Source organism: Colossoma macropomum, unplaced genomic scaffold (genome assembly GCF_904425465.1).
Source record: "Colossoma macropomum unplaced genomic scaffold, Colossoma_macropomum, whole genome shotgun sequence".
Classification (NCBI taxonomy): Eukaryota; Metazoa; Chordata; class Actinopteri; order Characiformes; family Serrasalmidae; genus Colossoma; species Colossoma macropomum.
The window spans coordinates 1-21,514 of NW_023494910.1; the positions used below are offsets into that span (position 1 = coordinate 1).

Below are 21,514 nucleotides of genomic sequence, written 5' to 3' on the forward strand. Positions count from 1 at the left end.
TCTGTCTGGACAGGGTTGGGATAGCTACTGAAAAATTAGTAGTTAGCTACTTTCCCAAAATTTGTAGCGAGCTACAATTTAGCTACTTTTCCAGAAAAAGTAGTGGCTACTTTTTAGCTACTTTTTGAAAAGTAGTGCACTACTTTTTAGCTATGGGTTAGCTAAGAGTGCGATTGTCAGAATGTTTGTGAATCTCCACCTGACACACCAAACAAGCCCAACTGATAGTGTGAACAAGACACTGCATTTAGTCATGTGCCAGAAAGAAATATACAATTTAAAAGCTGCAAATATACAAAAAGATCACCAAAAAGTCAGTTTAAGTGTAACCAACAATCTTACACAAACTTACACAACCAAAGGTGTGATATCCAACAAAAATGTAGACTAAGTAAAGGCAAAGTCCTTCATTCCAGGTTTTTTCCTAACAAAAATCAATAAAAATAACCAAATACAAACCAAACAATTTAATGCAAGGCATTATCAACTGTTAAAAATAAAACTGCTCTAATTTAAACATTTCAGCAAGAAATGTACAGACATGACATTCAGTCCTTTGTTAAACTTCAGCAACACTTCAGCCTCAAAATTTGTATCAGTGACCCTGACTCTGCAGAGTACTATTAGTAATACTCTATTACGAAAATGTTTTTTCCACTTTAGCTAAGACAGGGGTCAGCAACATGCGGCTTATAACTGTTAACAGGGCCGTAACTAGGATCAGAATTTTTGTGAGGTCCATTTTACAGAAATGTTACTCACATCTGATTTGATTTTGTTTCATTTACCTCTCTCTCTATCTTTGCTTGTCTCCTTTGCATCTCTCTACTCACTCATTATTATAAAAGCACACATTAAACATATGTTATGAAAGGCTGTCTGTACCAAAGCCCATCCAAAGGGAAAAGCGGCTACTCATATAGTTAATGAGACAAAATATAGTCTAATATACCTGCTGATTTCGTAATGTTTGCTACATGATACTATACCTTCAATATGCTGGTTAACAGTGAACTTTAATGTTGCTTGTAGTCTGTTATGGTTAGATAACACAATATAACTTTAATTTCACACCTAATGTCTAAGATTTAAGAGAAACATTGATCATTTGTAGATGAATGGACTTATTTGCATTTAAAATCACTCCAGCTGGTTTCCGGATACGTTTAATCTGCAACGAGAAACTGTCAAACACTAAGTCGTGAAGCCAGCTTACAGCTTTTAGCGCTCACACTCCTTCCACCAGCTGCACGAGGCTGAAGTTGGCTTCCTATTTGAATTTTCCAGTTCCACTTTAAATGGTGCAGCAGTTACACTCCGGCGCTCCAAGTATTATAATAATAACTGCTGCACCATTTAAGGTGGAACGGAAAAATTAGAAAAAGAAGCGGGTGAGTAAGAAGCGACTTCAGCTTCATATCAGCTAGAATAGAGTCTAATTTGTGTCTCATTAAACAATAATTGTGTCTAATTAACTAATTTGATCATCAGGACCCGCCGCTGCAGAAAGGTAGTTAAGCTAACTGGCTAAAACTGACTTACTCTCTCTCTCTCTCTCTCTCTCTCTCTTTACATGCCAATTATGTTCAGCATAACTTGGAAAAGATGAAAATACTGATTTGGGCTGAGTCTTTATTGTAGCTCCTGAAACTGATCAGTATAATCACTCCTTTCTCTAATATTTTTAGTTCAAATTTACCAAAACTACTAAGGAAATCTTGAAAATATGATTTCTTAATCAGCTGCTTTTTTCCGGGAAATAAATTTAAATAATAAATGCAGATTTAGGACAAAATGGACTGTTGGATTTATAGGCTTTTATTCTGATGAGTCCAACTCAGTCAATCACTTTAGTGACACTGAGAGATTTTATTGAGGCAGGTTAGCTCTTTTATTATTCTGATATTTTGAGAGCAGCTGAATTATTTTTAGAGTGATAAAATCATCAGTAAAGGTGTTTTATTTACTGTAATCTTCACTGAGAAGCTCCGCGCTGTGAGGATCAGTAAAACACAGCTCAGGAGGAAAATGACGGAGTTACTGAACTGAAATAAGCTGGCTGAACTTGAATTTAACTGGATGTTGAATTAATTCACAATTATTCTTTCAATCAACATATTTCAGAAAATAATTAAATTAATTTATTCAAATTAATCTAAATAATCTAAAAACTCAAGAGTTTAAAGAAAGTGAGTTTTATAAGTGAGACTTGTTGAGTCAAAGAATCTTTTCTCAGTACAATTGGACTGAATCAGAAATATGAAGATAATCACTTCCTGCTAATACAACATTCTGAGTCAGGAGGAAAAACACAGTGCTGGACCTTTAAAGAGCACTGAGGTGATGAGGTCATTATTATTATTACTAATATTAATTATGTTTCTTACATTTATCTCTGATACACACACACACCACACACACACACACACACATACATATATATATATTATATATATATATATATATATATATATATATATATATAAACATATATATAAACTATTTTAAAAGCTGATTGTTTAAATTTAATTCAATGAAATTACTCGTACAATAATCTGTTTGAAAAGCGGTTTGAGGTTCTCTGTGTATTTACAATTTTCCAGATCAGTTTCTGATATTAAAATCTTATCTTATTATTCATAATTAACACTTAAAGGGGAAGTTTTTCAGAGGTGGTGATAGGAACCAGACGTCCCCCTGAAACGCTGCCGGATGTGGGACACACAGCTGGTCTAAAATGTATTGAAGTCCATTCATAGAGAATCTCGGGAACAATCAGCCAATTAAAATGTACTCAGAGGGAAGGAAACTACGGCATGACAGCGGGGACAAAACGCAAAGCTGAACAGTAGGAGGCGTCATTATCTCCACTCTGGCGCCACCTACTGGATATTCAGGGAACAGCAGCTGTTCTGATGAACTAGCAGTGTTTCTCACTCTGAGCTGATCAGAATGAGGCTGACTCTGACTCTGATTACTGATGGAGTCTAACAGAGTCAGTCACAGTGCTCCTCTGCCATGGTGTGTGTTTCTGTGTCCATTGTGGAGCTTTCTGAACATGGCAGGAGGAGCTGATCTGGATGTTTCTGCTGGGTTAAAGTAAAAGTGTTTCCCCTAAAAACACACCTGGATAATTATATAGACCATCCTTCAGTCTGTATGACCCCAACAACAGATCAGTGATGATACGCTGGAGTTAAACGATAAAGCAGCGATTATTATGAATCGCATTCTTAATCAGACAGAAATCTGCTATTTATTTATTTATGATATTGTTATTTATTTATGATAAATAACTCAATTATTTATTTATTTGATAAATAACTGAACATTTAGATAAACACGGCATCATTGAGATTCAGTGAAATACATTATAATAATCCCACCAACCGTTCCAATCATACTGATCAATACTTTCTGTGCTGCTCGTGGCTAATTGGATGAACACACGCAGCCCTACAAACGTGTTTTGAACCTTTTCTCTTTCCGTAGTTCAGAGCTGCTGGGCGTTGGTTGGTGCGCGCGCCCAGGTGAGCAGGAGCTGAACTGGATCAGCGTCTGTTCAGAGAAGAGAAGATCATAAACAGAGAGAAAAGCTCAGAGGTAATTACTGAAGATCAACACTCACAGTTTACTGAGCAGAACAATGAGAACCACACTAATCTGAGAGGAACAGCTGCTGGCTTCTGTTTTAGGTTCTGCTGAAAGGGTCTGTTTGATAAAGTCAGATAACTGAAGCTAAGCTAAGCTAATGCTCAGGTAGCCAATAAACTCAGAGAAATGTTTGAGCTTTTAGAATATCAGAGCTTCTTTCTGTGAAGAGAATCTTTAATTTATGTAAATCACCACATTTTGGTTATAAATAGTTCAGAATGAGCTCCTTAAAGACTTATATTCTGGAGAAAAGATGCTATCGGCTAACAGCTAAATTAGTTGAGCTGTGGGTGACTCGTTTGTTCGTGCTGTAGTTGAGCTGTGGATGACTCGTTTGTTCGTGCTGCAGTTGAGCTGTGGGTGACTCGTTTGTTCGTGCTCGTTCGCCGTGTAGTTGTAGTGTAAGAGCTGATAGGATGATGCGGCTTCTTCTCGCAGGCTTAGAGAATAGAGGCAGAAAGACTTACAGGCCATATATCAATGAAAAAGCTTTCAGCATCTCTCAAAAACAAACCCACTGAATTCAGTGCAACCAAGACAGCACTCCACCAGCTTCAAATGAACAAACTCAAGACACAATACTCAAACACACCAATACCCATAACCATGCCACTAATTACTTTTTGAGAATACAGTAATCAGAGGTCAGACTCTGGTAGGGAGCATGGCTTTCAGGGTTCATTACAGACTGAACTCAAACACACCAACAGACTCTTAATGCAGTACATGTTTGTGGAGAAGGGGGCATGGCTGAGCGTCGAATGCAGGATGGAGAAGCCAGTCTGGCTGAACCAGCGGGATAAGTAGCTGATGATGTTCACCTGTGCCTTGTTTCTGCCAGCCTACTAATAGGCATCTCTTCCTTCAGTAGGTGGCAGAGCCCAGAGAGAGAAGGAGACCTATGAAAGTGCGTGAGCGGAGCTGAGCTAAACTAGAAAGAAGGAAAAGAAAGGACTGAAAAGTCCCAGCAAGCGCCTTGTTTTACTTTGTGGGCTGAGAAGCCGAGTGTTTTGCGTTGTGTATAAATAATAATAAAAGAAAGCTCCAAATCTTCACACCTGCTCCCGGCGTCTTTCCTCCACCCATTGTTAAAGTTGTTACAATGTTTTAAGAGGAATCAGCCCCGACCTTCTCTGGGTGATCTGGAGTAAACAGAGGACCTGATGTTCTGAGCTTTTAGATCCAGTTTCAGGTGTAAATCTGCGAGTTCTGTATGAAACACGAGCCTAAAGAACAAATGTATTAAAGTTTTCTGCTCCATAAACAGCACCTACTCTGATCTCTCTCACAGTGGGCTGATGGTGAATACCAGTTAATACTGACTGTGTGCAGTTTCAAACTGCTGTTCCTAAAACTTTGGGTCGATTTACACTCAACAAAGTGTCTTAAGAGCAAGTTTTAAAAATGTACAATATCTCAGTTTCCAAATATACTGAACTCAAACTCATCTGAGATGAGCAGGTGTTCCAAATCAGAAAGTCCAAATGAATAAATATTTTCCAGAATTTTCTGACTCAATCTTATTTTCTCATAATAATGACTCATTATAAAATAATCATGCACTTCCTTGATGAGTAATAAGATTATTGAGACCTTATTTTTGAAAATCTCAAGAAAAAATAATTATTTTAACCTAATGAGTCACAATATGAACCAAACCTGATTTTTTCCCCTCCTACCAGCAGAAAGAGCTCTATCAGGGGTCTGTGTTGTGTTGGTCAGATGTTAACTACGAAGTTGTGCTTGTGTTCATTTGTATGAAAGCTGCTAAACTGGCCACTTCAAATCTGACCCTAACCACACAGTTTATGAGCTGTGTTACATACAACTGTATAAAACTGTATAAAATTAATGAACATTAACCTTAGATTAATGTGATGGGTAGGACATTCAAGAATGGATGACATTCTCCTCAGACTCAGTTCAGACATTCAGAGGATCATCTAAGCCCTGCAGCGCAGCGTCAGCTGAAGACATCATGATTTTGATATGCGCAATGAGGGGAAACAGGGGGACTGAATTTACCATAACACCGGTCACCACTGAACCAATACAGTCATGTGAGCTTTATCTTACAATTTCTTCATACAGTGTAGGTTTATATTCCCTTCAAAATACTTTATTACTGACTTAGTTCCTGCTCAGTAATGGGGGAGTCCAGGGGATTCTGGAAGCCTTTTATTGCCAATTCTAATGTGTTTAGTCTTTAAAGTTATGTGGTTTTGTTCAGGTATGATGTTGCTGGGTACTTTATTATATAGTGATTTGAAATGTGTGATCCATATGTCTCCATTTTGAATGACCAGTTCCTCTGATTTTGGTTTATTTAGGGTGTTCCAGTGTTCCCAAAAACTAAATGTATTTATGGACTCCTTTATTAGTGTCAGCTGTGCTTGTGTGTGTTGTGCTTTTTTGATTCTGAGTGTACGTTTGTAAAGTCTTAAAGTCTCACAGTATTGAAGGTGTAAATCTGCATTATTTGGGTCTCTGTGTTTTTGATTTGATAATTTCCTTCATTCTTTGCTAATTTTCTGACATTCAATATCAAAGCATTTATTATCACTTGTTTTTTTGGGGGGTTTGTTCCTGGATTGTTTTAATTTACTTATTTGAGCAGGTTTAGTAAAAATGTGATTGATATTTCTGACTGCAAAATTGATGCCTTCATTACTGTGAGTGTTTGTGGTGTCCGGAAAGCTGTCTAAAGGTGTCTGAATTTTGGGGTTTCTGATTGCTTTCTGGAACTCTTCTGTGAGAGAGAAAGGGTCTAAATCTGTTATAATGTAATCTACTGTACTATTTCCAAGAGGTGAGCAGAAGGTAAATCTCCCCAAAGAGTCCCCTCGTAACCTACCATTGACAATGTACAGACCCAGACTCTGACAGAGCTGCAGGAGGTCCTTTCTGTTTCAGTTCACCTGTGAATCAGAGCTGTATCGGGGAGGTTAGTGATATTTCTTGAGTATTGGTGTCCGAATATATAACTGTTACCTTGCTCGGTATTGAGGTCAGGTAGAGATCCAGTGTGAGCATTCAGGTCCCCACACACTTCCCTGGGCCTGGAAGCTGCTGATCTGATCGTGCAGACTGGGGAAGATGTCATCATAATAAGGGGATTCACTGGGAGGGATGTAGACTGTACATAAAAAAATGTCTTTTGACGTGTTTGTGATTCCTTTCTTAATCTTCAGCCAAATATGTGATTTTTCTAATTTTAGAGGGGTTATGAATTCTGATAGCTCTGATTTATACCAAATTATAATTCCACCTGAATCTCTACCTTTTTTTAAATATGAGAGTGTTTAACAGAGGGGATGATTATTTCTTTATAGTTTGTGGGACAGTGAGCGATGGATTCAGATTTACACCAGGTTTCCTGGAGAATTATAATGTCGATGTCCTTTGTGTTGTTTGTGAATTCTTTGTTTTTACTTTTGTATCCAAATAGTGATGACTTTATGCCCTGAATGTTCCATGAAGAGATAGATAAGGTTTCATTCTTTAAATGTGTGTGAGATATAGAAAGAGAAAATACAAATACAAATAGCTTTAAAAGGCCATTAACAAGATATTTAATTACAATTGTATATAGTGTGTATGCTATTTATTTACTTAGTAATTATGAACATCACTTAGCTCAGCAGTCTGTTGCATATGAGACTGAGTAGCTGTTTGATCTCTCCCAGGTCTGTAATGCTGGTGGGGGCTGGAGTTTTTACTGCAGAGGCATAGGTCTGCTGCAGGGGCTGCCTGCTGAGACTGGGCACTGGTGGTGGATGCAGCGCTGGGCTGAGTCTGGGCTATCTGTGCAATGAGGTGGTCCGGTGTGTTACTCTGGGTGTAGAGTAGCTATGCTGCTGGGGCTGAAATAGGGGGCGGTAGTGATGAGTAGCTCGGTGTGTGCTGATCTCCCTAGGTGGTGGTGGGTACAGTAGTCTGGCTGTACGTAGGCTGGGTGGTCTGTTGCTCCTTGGGGGGCTGTATGGAGTGCGTCAGAGAGCTACATCCTTCAGATTTTTAGCAGAGGTGTTCACAAAGTCCTTATGTAGGTGGATGTGGTCATGGGGGCTGTGGATGCTGAGGTTGGGATGGCGTGCCAGATGCACATTAGATATTAATGCACATCCATGGGAGATGTCTGCATTAATCTTTTGGATGGTAGCAGGGTTGATGTCTCTTCGGGGTAGGATGGTGGAGATGGTGATCTTAGTGGAGGGGAAGTCTGTGCTACTTTCCTTAAACAGTCTGCCACTCTTTCCTGCTGTACCCTTAAATCATTAGTGCCGGTGTGAATGGTTATGTGGTTTGGTTCACCAAAGATGGCATGTGTAAGAAGGTGAAGAGTGTCGCTGGTTCGGGGACACCAAACTTTGCTTCCTGGGAAGAGCTGTACTCCATTTAAGAATTTTCTGTTTGAGTCAATCAGAATAATGATGTCAGCATCATCAGGGATATTTGTGTGTTTGTTTGTTTTTTCTTCTGGTCTGGACATTTTTGTTGTTGGTTGTGTGCCGGTGTGGTCAGGGAGGGGCTTAGACACAGCGGGGTGGGGCTCAGACTGGTCAAGGTGTGGCTTAGATTTGGCAGGGTGGGATTCAGGCTGGTCCGGGTGTGGCTGTGACTGACTGGGGTGTAGCTCAGGCTGGTCAGTGTGTGACTTTCTGCAGGCAGAATGTGGCTTGGGAAGGTCAGTGCATGGCTCTAGGTGATCAGGGCGTGGCTTGGTGCAATTAGGGCATGGCTCAGGCAGGTTAGTGTATGGCTCAGGCTAGACGGGATGTAACTCAAGTTGGTCACTGCGTGATTCTGTGTAGGCAGGGAGCTTAGGCCGTGGCTCAGGCTGGTCAGGTTGTGGCTCATTGCAGGAAGGGTGTGACTCAGATATTGCAGGACAGGGCTCAGCGTGGGCAGTCTGTGGCTTGAAGTGGGTGGGCTGTTTGTCTAAGGGATGGAGTATTTGCTGGCTGGTTTTGAGGCTCTGTAGCTTCAGGCTGGAAATAGTCGTGTCTCTGAGATGTAGTTCATCTCTGGGCTGAGTTCTGTGGGGTGCGTCTGCTCCTCTCTCCCCCGATTGCTGGGCTTCACTGCTGCTGCTCTGCCCCTCCCCCGCTTCACTCCCTCTCTCAGTCTCAGCCTTTGTCAGTGCTCTGATAAAGGTAAAGTCCTGCTGGACAGAGCTGAGACTAGCCTCACTGCCTTGAAACATGATGGTCCCATTGTGATAAACATTTACAGTCAGGAAACTGACATCACCGTCCTGGCTGTCTAAGGTTATCTGTCTCCTGTTACAGATGCCCCTCTTTCTATGCTACTTGTAGTGGGCACAGATAGCCCTGTGCCAGGCATCTGTGCGGTCAGTGTGTAGCAGGAGGTTTGTGACTGTAATTTTTTATGCTGATTGACTGGAATCTGCTAGGAGACATTCTGGGTTTTCTTTCAGTAATTTTTGTTTGTATGTTTTCTTTGTCTGTGCAGTTTTCAGTTCTTGTGAGTAGTTTATAGTGAGGGGGTGGAGCTTTCCTGCTGCTGCATTAGCCATCACACACACTCAGGCTAGCTGGAATAGCGTTGGAGCTAATTGTTGAAAATTAAAAATGTATATTTCTTTAGCCATTTTGTTGAGTTGGAGCTTCTTACCTCAATCTTCCTCAATGGCTTGAGTGAAGATTAGCCTTCTTCTTTTCTTGTTGTTTTGGTCTTTAGTTTTTTGGGTCACGCTTCATTTTTGCTAGCTGAATTAGCTTCTTTTAGCCTTTGCTTTTCTCTTTGTATTACTAAGCTTTTTTCTGCCAAATAACTTGTTCTCTTTTTTCCTTCCTGTAGGCAGTGTACTTCTGAGTACTTTTTTAACCGGTTTACTTTGGTTTATCTTATTTTGAAACTATTCTATTTGTAAAAAGTTTTAAGAGCTGCAGTGAAACATGACTGTACTCTCTCTCTCTGTCTCTCTCTCTCTCTCTCTCTCTCTCTCTGTAGATGTTATTCTATCTCACATAGACTCACTGAGGAGTTTTCATAAACCCAGAATCCAGCATAGAGTGGTTCAGTGAATGTGGTGGTGAGTGTGTGTAGGTGGGTCAGTGCGTGTGTGTTAGGGGAGATGGTGTAGAAGGACAGAGTGCCGGCGCCCCAGTCCAGATACACTCCTACTCTGTTAGAGGGGGAGGGGGGGGACAGGTAGGACAGTGAACTGTTTATTGTGTCTGACAGAGTACCTGTTATTATAGCAGATCAGACTCCAGGAGTGATTATTGTATCCAAATCCACAGTCAGCACTGCCTCCTTTCCTCCTGATTCCTCTGTATGATACTGATATTTCAGCTCTTCTGCTCCACTGAACCTCCCAGTAACAGTGTCCAGTCAGACTCTCCACACTCAGAACCTGACACGAGTAATCAAATCTGGCTGGATGATCTGGATACGACTGACCTTCTCCCACATTCTCCACCTTTCTGTTCCTCTCAGACAGAGAGAGACGACTGTTCACAGTGTTTGGATCCAGAGTGAGATCAACAGCATCTGTACACACACACACACACACACACACACAGATACATACACAGATATACACACACACACAGAGGAGACACAACACAGAAAATTTTGTGTGTGTGTGTGTGTTTGTTACATTTCTGTGGTCCTGGTTTGATCCTGATCTTCCCTCCATGATCCACCCTGAAGAACAAACACACACATTTATACACTCATTAAACTTCATATCAAAACTAACCCTTCAGACCTTACAGTCCAGATAAAACTAAACTAAAATAAAGACTAAAACAGATCATTACAGTATAAAACACCCTTCAGACCTTACAGTCCAGAAAAAACTAAATTAAAATAAAGACAAACATCAAACTGATCAAATCACCCAGTTAGGCTATTTACCTCTAAATCAAACTGTTAGGCTAGTTAACTCCAAATCAAAATGCTAGGCTACACAGCTGCAAATAGAACACACTGTTAGGCAAGTTAGCTATAAATTACATTGCTAGTTAACTATGAATCAAACTGCTAAAGTAATTAGATCTAAATCAAATTGCAAAGCTCATTAGCTCAAAATCAAATTGCTTGGCTACACAGCTCTAAATCACACTGTAAACTATTTAGCTCTAAATCACACTGCCAGGCTAGTTAGCTCTAAATCACACAGCCAGGCTAGATAGCTCTAAATCACACTGCAAGTCTAGTTAACTAGAAATCAAACTGCTAAAGTAATTAGCTCTAAAGCAAACCGCAAAGCTCATTAGCTCAATCAAATTGCTTGGCCACACAGCTCTAAATCACACTGTAGACTATTTGGCTCTAACTCATACTGCTAAGCTAGTTAGCACTAAATAACAATGCTGCACTTGTTAGCTCTAAATTAGACTATTAGGCTAATTAGCTCTGAATCACACTGCTAGGCTATTTAGTTAAAAAAAATCTCACTGCTTGGCTAGTTAGCTCTAAATTACACTGCTACGCTAGTTAGGTCTAAATCATACTGCCAGGCTAGTTATTGCCATGTCAGACTGCTAGGTTAGTTAGCTCTGAATCACATTGCAAGGCTAGTCGGCTGTAAATCACACTGCTCGGCTAGTTAGCGCTAAATCACACTACTAGTTTAGTTAGCCCTTATATACACAGCTATGCTACACAGCTCTGAATCACACTCCTAGGCAAGTTAGCTGTAAGTCACAGTGCAAGGCTAGTTAGCTCTGAATCACATTGCTAGGCTAGATAGCTCTGAATCAGATTTCTAGGCTAGTTAGCTGAGCAAGAGCACCTGTACACCGATAACTGTAAAGGACCATATGGAAGCTAGAAGTTCTCTGTCACTTATCCTAATATGTTGGTGAGTGCTGGCTGTTCTGCTTACCTATTCTGAACAAAGTAATAACCAGAATTCTGATAGAGACTAAATGCTAGCTCAGCATGCTAGCGCTGCTCTCTCCTCACACGCGCAGCAGCGGACGAGTGAGTGACATCACACATGAGGACGCTGAGACAATTATATGAAGCAACACGTGAGGCACTGCTAAAATACATAGGCTGAACAAAATACAAAATAAATGAATAAGTGAAGAAATAAACAAAAAAAGGAGAAAAGTGCAAACAGTTAAGATAGAAATAAAAAAGAGGGTTGACAGCAGTATGTCTAATGAAGAAACTATGGAAGCTGGAGCTGGAGTGTCTGATCTTGACCAACCACCTACATGGCTAAAAGTGCTGTTGGATAACCAAAATAAAAATAATCACCAACTGCAAATGATGCTCAAACCCATACTGCAGCAGATAACAAAAACCAACCCTGTATTCCCACAAGGCCAGCACACTGAATGACCATCAGAGAGACATCCTTACTTAAATGCTCACCAGCCATCACCATGGGAGAATCCACCGAGGTCCGGCAACATGACTGGCGGTCCTTTTGCTGCAGAACTAGATGTGATACAGCAATGAGCACGCAATGGAGGCCCTGGCAGAGCAAGTCTCCCCAATCCTGATGTGAAACATAGAGATGATGAGCGCAGTTTCCACGTTCAACATCCGCTTATTCTGCTGATTACAGATCTCTTAGTCCCAGCCAGCAGCCCCAACATGTTGTTTTGGAAGGCTCCAAAGCAAAGTTAGCTCTCTTTGATGGCACTAAAGACTGGGACTAATTTCTCTTCCCATTTGAAAGGCTGGCAAGAAAATATAGTTGGAACACTATATAGGGAAGACTATATGCTGTAGAAGGAACAGCTTACTCAGCATTTTGGTCAACGAGACCCTCCAACTATAGCCGGGAGGAAGTTGGGAGAGCTACGGCAGATCAAGGAGTCCACAGCTGAGTTTGCAGAAGAAGTTAAGCGGCTGGTCACACTTGCATACTCTGGTGTAGATTTGGAGCTTCAAGATCAACTTGCAATTGATGCATTTCCGAAAGGGCTAAAAAACAAAAAGTGGCATATGAAGTAATGAACCGAGAACCGCACTCCCTCTTGGAAGCTCAACGACTCAACAACTTGCACACGAGCATAACTACCATGCTACTATGAGCAGAGAAGTTGATACGAGGAGTCGGGCTCAACATATATCCTGGGTGGATGAGGAAGATACGTCTGATGAACCCCCAGTAACATCTCAGAGTTTGGAGCCCAATTTACATCAGTGTGGATCAGTTTGCTATGCTAACTGAAAGAACTGATGTTTTGGCCGAATCACTGCAAACCAATTCCAGGTTTTGATGGAAAAATTGGAGAAAATTCAGGTTACGCTTGAGCAAACTTCAGCCTCAAGCCAGTTAGATGGCTGTGTGGATAGTCAGGAGAGGAGGCAAAGGCGCCACACCATGCCACAAGAAAATCGACCTAGAACCCTTTCTCCAAGCCCCAATCATGATGTATCTTCGTTGTGTTACAGATGTGGTGAGGAAGTTGTTTTTTTAGCATTAAGGAACATTAAACTTGCAGAGAAGATGACTAGTATAGGTCAAACAGGAGAGGGTCAGACAGAAGCCCTACTAGAAACCTCATGTGCAAACTGGCTGCAGCCCCTAACCAGTAAGCAGAAGTCAGACCCTGTCCTCTCCATTTTGTGCCAGTGGAAAGAACTTGCCCCCCCCCTCAAAAAAAAAGGAACAAGTAGCATTTGAAAGCCCAGCTGTACGGAAATACTGGTTGTGTTGGCCCCAAATAGAATTATGGAAGGGAGTGCTGTACTATCGTTGGGAGAGACCTGGGGAGCTAAATCCTTCTCTACTTCTGCTGGTTCCTGCCTCACTGCAGAAAGAAATTTTGCAAGCTTGCCACAATCCTCCACAATCTGGTCGTTTAGGGGAGGGGAAGACACTGGAACATCTCCGTCGCAGTTTCCACTGGTATGGTATGGGAGGAGATGTCCACTCATTCATACAAAGATGCCAGCACTGTAATGAGCGCAAAGCTGCAGGCCCTGCTCAATGTGCCAAACTACAAACTTACCAAGCTGGAGCACCTCTGGATTGCCTACATCTGGATATATTAGGACTATTTCCAGTGTCCACCTTTTGAAACAAATACATCCTGGTCATCACTGACCAGTTTAGCTGATGGGCCGAGGCCTTTGCAATCCCAGACCAAGGTGCTGAAACCACTGCCAAGAAACTGGTGTATGAGTTTGTCACTCGTTTCGGTGCTCCATTGGAACTTCACACTGATCAGGGGCACAATTTCGAAAGCTCACTCTTTGCAAGCATGTGTAGACTCCTGCAGATTTCGAAAACAAGGACAACCCCCTATCATCCTGCGTCCAACAGACAAGTGAAACTGTACTTTATGAAGTTCAAGGAATGCGACACAGGAAGATTATGCATCATGATCGCCTTATGGCAGCGAGGTGATATCAGCATGGATCCGATGCCAGAGAAATCAAGCCCTACAGTGCAGTGCGGTTCCCACAAATACCGGCACACAACTTGATTCACACCATCAAACAGACCAGCGACCTGCCAGCAGCTATCCTGACATGATCCTGGATTATCAAGAAGCCAAACAGCAGACGACACAACCGAAGACACAGGGACAAAAGCCAGGGGCAGAAGATTTAAAGGATGGTCGGACCTCTGGACAAGAGAAAACAGTTCAAACTGCTCAAGAGGAGGACAGCAATGCTGTGGAAATGGGACATAGAACAGTAAAGGCATTAAGAGGTGGGAAGTTCACAAACCTGCAAGATACAAGAGCTAAAAGAAGAAGAAGAGAGACATGGACTACGTATATTTAATTGAATCTTAAAATTTTTAAGAGACACTAGGAGATTATGCTTGCTAAAATTCTTAGGATGTTCCTGTAACAAGTTATGTTAGTGTACTGAAGAGACTCAGTACTTAGTAGTCTTAAAAACTCAGATACACAACAATAGTTTTAAAAAGATCACTGAGACAGAACTTCAGAAAGTGGTGATGCAGTTAAATTTCTCTACCTGTGTTTTAGATCTTGTTCCAACAGTATTTTTAAAGTATTTGATAGTCTTTGTCCACGTGTGCTGGACATTGTAAACTGTTCTTTGGAAACCAGCACTTTTCCAGACACACTCAAAACAGAAGTTGTAAGACCACTACTGATGAAGCAGAACCTTCATCCCTCAGTTCTTATCAATTACAGACCAATCTTCCATTTTTAAGTTAAATAACTTAAAATAGTCTCTCACAGCTTAATGAATTCCTAAATTAACAAAATATTCATGAAAAATTCCAATCTGACTTCAGAGCAAATCACAACACTGAAACTGTTTTAGTGAAGGTTGTGAATGATCTGAGAATAAATGCTGACGCTGGTGATGTTTCTGTAATTATGCTTCTGGATTTAACTGCTGCATTTGATACTATAGACCACAGAATACTTCTCAGTCAGCTTGAGAACTTTGTTGTAATAGAACTGTGTACTGGTTCTCTACATATTTAACTGGAAGACAGTATTTTGTAAACATAGGTGAACATATGTGAACATATCTCTGATAAGCATGATATTCTCTGTGGTGTACCACAAGGCTCTCTAGGTCCACTTCTGTTTTCTTTGTATATGCTGTCACTGGGTCAGATTATTAGGAAGCATAGCATCAATTTTCATAGTTATGCATATAATACACAGCTGTATAAATCTGTGGCTCCAGACAATGTTAGTTCAGTATATAAGCTCACTATATGTCTGTCCAGCATAGTTAGCTGGATGAACAGCAGTTTTCTAAAGCTTAATGAAGAAAAAACAGAAATAATTATAATTGGTAGTGAAGTAAAGAGGAAAAAGGTGAATGAAATATGGAAATCTGGCTCTACAAATAATAACTGAAGTTAAGAATTTTTGTGTATCTCTAGACACTGATTTAAGTTTTAAAGCACATATTAATATAACCAAAACTGCTTTTAAGGAATGTAGCACGAGTTCGAGCTGATCTCTGTCTGCAAGATGCTAGAAATTGATCCATGCTTTTGTGTTTTCTCGACTAAACTACTGTAATGCTTTGTTCACAGGACGTCCTGCAAGTACAACCAACAAAGGACTAGAAAACAGGATCATATTAGAGCAGTTTTAGCTTCAATGCACTGGCTGCCTGTCTCTTTTAGAACTGACTACAAAATTTTGCTACTAGTTTTTTAATCTCTTAATGATTTAGCACCTTCATATGTCTCTGAGCGCTGATAGATGATGTTCCTAATTGAGCTTTAAGATCATCCACTGCTGCTTCTCCATGTTCCACATGTGAAACTTCAAATGAGTGGAGAAGTAACGTTTTGTTTCAAATGCACCAAAGATACTGATGAACATCCGTCAGGCTCCTCCAGTCAGTGTTTTAAAAACAGTTAAAAACATTTCTTTACTTTAGTGTTTTAGTTATTGTTTCTTCCTTTGTTTTTACTGGAATATTACTATCACTTTTATGTTCTTTTTAGTTGAAGTTTTATTGTTTTTTCTTTTCATTTATAGTTTTATCTTGTGCTTTTTAAAATTGCATTTATTAATGTATCTATTTTCTGCTATTTATTATTTGTTTATTTTGTTTTTATTTTTGATTATCTTTTTGCTCTTCTTCCTCTGTTATTTTTACTTTGTATTGTAAAGCACTTTGAGCTGCATTTTTAATGTATGAAAGGTGCTATAGAAATAAACATTTTTATTATTATTATTATTATTATTATTATTATTATTATTACTACTATTATTCGGTTGTTTCTGTGTGTAAATAATGGTTAATCCACTATTAAACCTAAAGCCAAACACAGAGTCTCGCAGTGAGAGCTTAGTTTAATGTGAAGGCGCTGGTTGTTGGTGCCTCACTCAGAGATGAGTGATGAGTGTGTTGGTGAAGAAGGCGACATGGGAGAGGCTACAGAATAACACAAATAACACACATATACATTTTAGACTAACAGAACAACAACATTAACAACATTAAACCACAACACTGTCCCTTTATACGGTGGTGGAGCCACAGCGCAGCTCTGCGTACCGCACCTCTAAAGCTCCTTCCCAAAACCAGAGCTTCCACAGTATTATATGAATAATATGAACTCAGAACAGTAGAGCTCAGTGCTTTAATTCTTAAGTCTGGAGCTGTAACACAGTCACTATAATGAAGTTTTTGATTAGTTTGTGAAACTGTGAAACAAAGCTATTTGTTCTTTTTGTGTTCGTATTTCTTTATAGAGTCACTGTCTTAACCAAAGGACCCTTGAAGAACCGTCTGTTTTTAAGAGGGGGGGGGGCGAGTTTGATAGTGAGTGTGAGAAGGTTTGATAGCGTGTGTGAGAGAGTTTGATAGTGTGTGTGTGTGAGTTTGATAGCAAGTGTGAGAGAGTTTGATAGTGAATGTGAGAGGTTTGATAGCGAGTGTGAGAGAGTTTGATAAGTTTGAGAGAGTTTGATAGTAAGTGTGAGAGGCAAGTTAGAATTTTAGCCTAAATGGCCAAAGTCTGTAAGAAGGTAAACTCAACGTGTAAGATGTGTTTGGTCACAATTCAAAAACAAACACATATACCGTAATACATTACAGTAATGTGGATGAATACAGTCTATGTACAGAAACAGGAAGCCAGTAACTCACTGTAGTTTCTCCAGTTTACAGTGTGGATCCTCCAATAGATCAGACAGCTTCACTCCAGACTTTCCTGGGTGGTTATAAGTCAGATCCAGTTCTCTCAGGTGGGAGGGGTTTGATTTCAGAGCTGAAGCCAGAGAAGAACAGCCTTCATCTGTAACCATACAGCCAGACAATCTGCAGAAAAGAAAGGAAAAGAGGGACAGATGGCATTTACATACAGTAAAACTCAGTTGCAGTACAGAATTGTTATGAACTGGCTGGAGGCCAAACAATTGATAGAGACAATGAGTGAAAGTTGTAGCAAAAACTTATTATTTTTAAATTAATCCATTTAAAAATTGGTTAAAAAAGCACTGGCATAACCCCACATAAAAAATAAATAAATTTTATATACCACCAACCACTAAGATGTGCAAAAAAATAATTTTTAATTTAAAGATTTTCATTAAAATTAGACATGTCCCATTCAATATGTCCTTGCATTTCCCCAGCCCTGGGAAGTTTAAAGACAGCCAAAACAGGCCAGAACACCAAATAACAGGTTTAAAGATTAAGAGACTGGTATCTGTAACAATGTATCTGCTATCACATTGTCAGTACCTTTGACAAATAGTAAGAACATAAGGCTTCAAGAAAAGGCACCAGCTCATCACAAACCTGAGACAAGGAGGAGTGGGCGGTACCATTAAAAGTGGTTACACATCACACTATACACAGCCAGGCTTTTTTCCAAACTTACAGAAGCCCCATCCACAGGGAGTGCAGGGCAAACCTCTAACATGACCTCAAGTTTAATGAGGTCTGAAAAACGAGAAACTCTATGCAGTGGAACCAAAAAATATCTAAATTACAAAAAGAGGGATACAAAAGTGATACAAAAGATGTCAAACAAGTGTGTGAAAGCCCCTCGCTATTTGACACTGATAAGACACAAATAACTAAGTAAACCCTGATCTTCAAACAGTTACTAGTGTTGGGTATTTATGCACTAAAGCCCATTAGTGCAAAATAAAGTAAAATAAAATAAAATAACAGGCTACACTTAGCACCTCGTATGTGCCCCTGAGTCAACTGCTTCACATACGATCATCATTCAAAAATAACAAACTAAAACAAAAAAGGGCTGACATGACCAAATGGACATGCCACTGTACCTACCAACTGAGAAGGCTTTCAACACACAAAATATGAACCAAACTGGCACCAAAACAAAACCTAACTAATCATATGTGCCCAATGCTAACAGGAAATATTTTTAATTTAACCTTAGTGATCTCAGTAGACTTTACTTGTATGTTACTCTGTAACCTATTTCTGGCCCTCCCTCTAGTTCAGCCTGTGTCATGACAGTTTTCAAACCCATAGTTCCACAGTTCACATCCACCTCAGAGTGACTGACAGAGTGATTTCTGTTGTTAGGTTTATTCCTTTCTCTTCTCTAATTTTCTCTGTTAGTTTAACCAGTTCTTGAGTTCAGCACTTGAGTTTGTGGTTTTCTACAGTAGGTGACGTGCCTTGTTGTGCGCTGGTCTCTAGTATTAGACGCTTAAGTTTAATTCTTGCACAGGGCCGGTCAGCCACACTACAGGAGCTCACTCTGCTGGCCTGAGCACTGAGACATTTAGCTTAAATAAAGTAACCAAACCCTCAAGTTATTTGGTCCACTCATTTTTTTGCTTTAATTCAGCCAAGGCTTTTGAGCATGAGGTGGCACAGCATCTCAATGGTTTTAAGTCAGGACTTTGACTAAGCCACTCAATAACCTTAATCTTGTTTGAGCAAACCGAAGATGGACCTTATCTTGTGCTCGGGATTGTGTCTAGCTGTATAACTCAATTATGCTTGAGCTTCAGATCATGATCAGTGATTAATCATTCTCCTGCAGGATTTTGTAGTAAAGAGCAGAATTCATGGTGCCATCAATAATGGCAAGTCACTGAGGCCCTAAAGTAGCCAAGCACCCCCACACCATCACACTACCACCTCCATGTTTCACAGTTGGTATGATTTTCTTATTGTGGAATGCTGACTTTAGCCTTACACCAGATGTAGTGGCACCCCTGTTTTCCAAAATGTTCAACTTTTGACTCATTAATCCACAGAACACTATTTCAAAAGGCTTGAGTGTCATCAAAAAGGTAGGAGTTTTCTCCATTTGGAGATAATGGCTCTCGCTGGAGTTCACTGGAGTCCCAGTGCCTTAGACATGGCTTTGTAACCAGACTGATTTCACATCTTTTCTGGAATTTCTTTTAATCATGGCATAGTGTGCTGCTTGTTGAGACATTTTGGCCTATATAACATTGTTGGAGGAGGTATATTTAAGTGGTGTTTAGATTCAACAGGGCTGGGAGTAATCAAGTCTGGGTGTGTCTATTTTAATTGGCCCCAAATATAAAGTAAATATCATTAATTGACTTAATGAGTAACTCAGTGGAAAATTATTTTTTCACATAGAGCCAGTTGATGTTGGATAACTGTTTTCCCTCAATAACTGAAATCACTTAAAAGCAGAGTTTTACATTTAATCATGTTCACCTTGTTTTATGTCTTTTTGTGTGATTATCTAAAACTGTTTAGTGTCAAATATTCAAAATTGAGGAAATCAGAAAATACTTTTGCACAGCACTGTACATATGTAAATGTTTTGTGTTGATATTATACTGACAGCCAATACATTTTAAACTAATTGTTTGGTGCAACAAAGTATAGCAAATTGAATGAATGTACTGTAGAGATCTGTCCAGTATATAACTGTAAAATTCGTGTTTCCTATAATGTTGAAAAGAAAGTAGCATGACTGCCTTTTTGAGTGTGCTGAATCTGAAACTGTGAATTAACAGAACAGTTATGTCTTAGGTCCTGTTAGCTTTTTATAGAAATGTAATAAAATCTCAGTTTTAGGGCAGCCACGATAATGTAAGTTAAAACAAATCATTTTACAGTGAGTTGGAGAGCGTATCACCCAAGAGGTTTCTAATAATTTCCTTTTTTAAACTTATTTTGCACAAACATGTTAAAGCTTTACTACACAGCTTTATCAAAGAGTCTAATTGATTCTTTATGTGGTGGTCATTTGTAATTTGTAAATGAGTGTTGGTTATTTTAATGCTATGCTTATTCAAAGAACCATGCACACACACCCAAATTACAAACCTCATTTTATTAACATGTTTTTGGATTCCTAATATATAGGGATGAGGGAGTAGCTAAGTAGCGTGCTACTTTTTGTAGTTTTGTAGTTTTTGTAGTTCATGCAAACGGGCACATGCTGATCACCCCTTACTAGAAGGCTTAGCTCAGGGGTTGCAACCGAAATATTAAGAAGAGCCATTTTGTCCTTTCAACAAAAATGAAACCACCTTGGGAGCCACAACATTTTATGTCTGTTTTACCATCACTGTTGTAAGTATGTCTCAGTGTGTGCTGATGTGCCAATATAGGCTAAAAATATAAACGAAAACGCAGACTCCTTTTGCTCTGCTTTAACCTTTAGCTCAGCTATAGCCGCTTTTCTCGCATATCAAGAAACTTCTCTGCGAGTTTACTGTAAAATGTCTGTCAATGTTCAACTTTTTTGCGAGGCTGAAGTAGCTTCTCATTCTTCCGCTTCTCATTCAAATTGTCCCATTCTATCTTAAATGGTGCCTGAGGCACCAGATTGTACTGCTGCGCCATTTAAGGCGGAATGGGACAATTTGAATGAGAAGCAGGAGAACGAGGAGCGACTTCAGCTTTGCGACTTGTTGCAGATTACAGTTGTGGCAGTATTGAGCCCCTAAGGGGCCGTGGTTTAAAAAAAAAGTTAATGACATTGCTTTCCCTTGGAAATGTTTTACATTCCCTCGCAAAATATATGCTTGTCAGACAGCAAGTAAACATAGGACCAGAGGTGCCCAATCACATCGCCTACATTGTTTTCAGCATAGCTAACGTTGAAAACTGTTTTCCCAGTTTCGCCAGTCTGTGCTGAGTTTATTCAGCAATTGGTCTCTGCAGTGTCTGTAAATGTAACTTTGACTATACCAGGACACTCGATCTCGGTTACAGTTTGAGTCACTAATAGCAAAATCATGTTTGATTTTGAGAAGTGCCACTATATCTTTATATTTCAATCCAAGATCAACGTAAATTCAATGAGCTGCTCCATCTCTGAGCTTAAGCAAAGCACAGCTTTTGCGAGTGATTGCAAACTGCAAACTGCATCATAATGCGAAACATTTGCAAGGGAACGCATATTTTTTTGCGAGGGACTGCAAAACATTTGTGAGGGAATGCAATGTCAGGTCTGTATCATTGGAGAGGTTATTCAGCT

At 39.8% G+C, this 21,514-nt stretch overlaps 1 long non-coding RNA gene and 1 pseudogene across 1 annotated transcript; both read right to left on the reverse strand.

Annotated features, from left to right (window-relative positions):
- Window positions 1-3,259: 3,259 nt before the first annotated feature.
- Window positions 3,260-7,482, reverse strand: LOC118800564. Its single transcript, XR_005006252.1, has 2 exons — window positions 6,646-7,482; window positions 3,260-3,558 (listed from the first exon to the last, which is right to left on the reverse strand). It is a non-coding gene; the product is annotated as an uncharacterized LOC118800564 (long non-coding RNA).
- A 9,716-nt stretch (window positions 7,483-17,198) lies between these two features.
- Window positions 17,199-21,514, reverse strand: part of LOC118800557 — a 32,232-nt pseudogene continuing 27,916 nt past the window's right edge.